The 3,707-nt window shown below is 34.9% G+C and overlaps 1 long non-coding RNA gene across 1 annotated transcript; it reads left to right on the top strand.

The window, feature by feature from the left end:
* The first annotated feature begins 1,241 nt into the window (after positions 1-1,241).
* Positions 1,242-3,465, top strand: LOC115293142. Its single transcript, XR_003909385.1, has 3 exons — positions 1,242-1,277; positions 2,126-2,189; positions 2,790-3,465. It is a non-coding gene; the product is annotated as an uncharacterized LOC115293142 (long non-coding RNA).
* Positions 3,466-3,707: the final 242 nt, after the last annotated feature.

The following is a 3,707-nucleotide window of genomic DNA, read 5'->3' on the forward strand; positions in this document are numbered from 1 at the left end:
GAGTAACTTCTCCTCCCTGTTTTATTGTTTTTAAGTGCACACTGAAAATCATAGTTAGCGTGTGGTACATCTTTATGCCTCATTTTCTGCTACAGTTTTGAAAAACTGGTGACACGAGTCCCATAAACTTTCTGATATGCTTGCATATTAATCTTTTAAAATCTAAGTTGCCTCCAATTTTAGCTTGTTGATTCAAATGATGATCATTTTCTTCTTTAAAAATACATTGTATTTTTTCTGCTTTTTGCTAAAAATTGACTTCATGCTCATGAACATTTGTATTAAAGTTGAGAATTAGAATTTAAGAGTTATATCATACATCACCCTGTCTCTCTGAAATCAATTCAGACTGTGAACCCTGTTTCCCATACCAATATGAGGGGTTAGATGTAATACCTAAAATTCTCCACTTTATGGCAAAAATGAACCATTAGGTTTTTAATTCTGATGTTATTTTGTTTTAGGAAAAGAGATTTGTTGGAGGACTATCCAATGATGGTGTAATCAAAGAAATATATCCCAAGCCAAGCATAAGCTTATATAGTTACATATTCTGTATTTTTTAATAATGTACCCACAGTAGTACTGTCAAGCTTCACCCTAAATTCTTGTCTCATAGACCTCTTCAAATTTGTTTTAAAAATTCCATTAGCCTTTGTTACTTGTGTTCATTTCTTTTGTTTAGTACTTTTGTTCTTATTTTTCCCAAGATAACCTTTCATAAAAATTGCTCCTGGAAACTAAAGTTTCCTTTTTGGCTTTACATGAACTTTTAATTAGTATTTCTCATTTTCCTCTTGATCTTTTCTCTGTACCTTGATTTGAATGAGAGATCAGAGTAGGTAGAAAATGAGCTTTTTTTTTTCTTTTAAGACAAGATGTTAGCTCCAACACTTGTTCACAGCATTCACTAAGAGCTCTGTGAAGTTGCCTTAGTCTTTCATTCCAGGGAAGACAAATATGAACCAGATGTATGATTATGTATGTATCAGAATTCTCTGTTACTAAGCTTTGGGAAATATCAGTGAATTGAGAAATGCAGACTAGAAATACATGTTTATATGACATTTGTTTTTCTGATCTACTAGTGTCCTGAGTACTTTTTCCAGACCCGCATAGAGTGCTGGGACCAACAGTATGGGAAGTCTGCTACAGAGATGCAGACTACAGAAATCCACCATAGTAACATAGAACACATATTGTTACATGCTCTACTCATCAGAAGCCCATTCACGTATATTCTATATTCTGATCCTCATAACTTTCCTGTGAAGCAGGTAGGGGGATCCCCAGGTAAAGAGATCAGAAAGGAATGGGACTTTTCCAAGTTCACTGACTAATAAGTGCCTGAACAGTGATTCGGACACTGTCTAGCATCCTTCCTATCAGACTTGAGCCTCTTTCAAGAGGCTCGTTAACTTAGCTTACAGCTTGTTATTCTCGGATTGAATTCTCTTAATTAGAATTACCTGAGACATTATTCATTAATTCTAATAATACCATGAGGTTGAGGAAAGTAGTGATGCCTCCTTTATATATTAGGTCACCAAGAGAGCAGAATTACTCATCCAAAGGCCAAGGAGAGGTCCAGAAATATATATCAGAATAGGTTCATGTTAGTAGAGTATACTGTTCATGTGGTCCTGATCTCCAGTAAGGAAACTGGTTTATGAGAGTCTCATCGAATTCAAGGATCTTCACTATTAGAGAGTTACATGTCATCTAAAGAAATACATTGAATAAACCTGGATTGGTGTTATGCATTGATGTAAAAATTAATTAATGTTTATATGTATGGAATATGTGGAGGTAGACTCCTGAATATATGGAGGTGGGCTCAGTATCAATCCCAATATGCCCCCTTTGAAGTACGGAGTCATTGAGTAACAACTATCAAAGAGTTCAGGGCTGTCCACAAGAGACTAGGCAGTGACCCAGCTGAACTCTGTAGTTGTTCATATCTTCAAGTACGTTGCTGAGGAGACAATTCCTAATATTACATAATTTCCTCGGCGGGGGCGGGGGTGGTCCAGGGAGAAAGCTGCCCTGGATGTCCCCAGATGTTGACTAAAACCAATGGTACAAAGTAATCCCTGTTAACTTGGATGTTAATTGTTTTCCACAGAGATGAACCATATGAAGATTTAAGAATGAGGATAAAAATGTTTGTGAAAATCCAGACTTATACAGTAAATATTTTTGGGTTTTTTTAGAAATGAGTAAATATTTTGGAATTTAATCATTTTTAAATGATTTTTAGTAGAATTTTGGCCCATTAGAACAATAGCCTTGTAAATTTAAATTAAATCCATAATTGAGTTACTAAGACTTGTAATCTTAAGAGGAAGTCTTCCTCTAAGTTGGTTAGATTTATAAGAATAATTTAATATTGGAGAGGATTTTGGTTTTTTCAGAGAAGAAAATACTTGAAAAGAAAATGAAATATAAAATGCAGTTTAAAATTTTTGAACTGTTTTTAAATGGGAACCCTTTCAAAGTGACTTTTGAAAATTTGCTAAATAGAAAATAATAATATTTGGCTAAACTTAAAAGTAGAAGAAATAACTAGCTTTTTCATCTAAAACTTGAATAAGTTAAATATTTACACTTGAAACAAAAGTAAACCTCTGAATGTTCTTTTCTCAGTAAAAAAAAAAAAAAAAAAGAAAAATCACTCCCAAGGGTACCATAAAAATTTCATTAACACAGCATTGTACTATATGAAATCTATTTATTTTAGTGTTCTTTTTTAAATTTTTCTCCAAATATTTCCATTCTCTTTACCCTAGCTTCCTAAGAAAAATCTGGAGAAGACTCTGGTGCCCGCTAAGCATGGAAATTTTCACCATATGGAAAAGAAATAGTAAAACCCATCACTGAAATGATAGATTCCTTGAAAACATCCTTGCAAATCGAAGTAATCTGGTTCAGCTCAAATTGCATCAAGGGATGAGAAAAGAATGAGTGACTTAACCTGCTCACTGAACTAATCCACTAGAGGCTCATGCATTTTCCTTCACACATTCCACACAAATGTACACATATTTCTCAAAATTTTCAAAGTCCTTGTTCCATTGTAATTCTGCAAACAAAACAAAAAACAAAACACCAACTTCATAGAAGGGTGACATGTTTTACCCTTTTGGCTATAATTTCACTTTCTATCTGGGGAAGTTTTCAAGCAATGAACTTATATTATCAGTTATATGAATAAGGAATTTGAGAAGAGCTTTTCCTTTCTGGAACAGAAATGAGGCTCTCTAGCAACCTTTTCTGTGTGTGTTTGTGTGTGTGTAATGTGTGTGTACACATGTATGCATATGTGTGTGCCAATGTGTTGTTTTGAGGGATGAGGGAAATCAACCTTATGATCTCTCATACTGAAGGTAGGCTTTAGTGGACTGTGTCCTCTCCCCTTAATTATCCTGCAGTCTTCAAGGAGGTTTCTTGAGATAAAAATAGGTGCCCAGGCTCAACTCTCCTCTTGACACTCATGAAATTAAATATTTGTTTAAAAAAATCGTAGCCCCTCCATGATTGTACTCAACTGCAAGCAGCAGAACATCAGCAGTCTTCTACATCTGCTCAGGTATCTGACTGGCCAAACCAGAAGTGGAGATCCTAACTAATGGTGTATTGTGCTGTTTTTCCTGATGGGTATGGTCTCATCTGTTTCTCACACTTAGAGATGGTGAGCTCTCTCCCCC

The sequence above is a fragment of the Suricata suricatta genome, chromosome 6 (assembly GCF_006229205.1).
Source record: "Suricata suricatta isolate VVHF042 chromosome 6, meerkat_22Aug2017_6uvM2_HiC, whole genome shotgun sequence".
NCBI classification, from domain to species: domain Eukaryota; kingdom Metazoa; phylum Chordata; class Mammalia; order Carnivora; family Herpestidae; genus Suricata; species Suricata suricatta.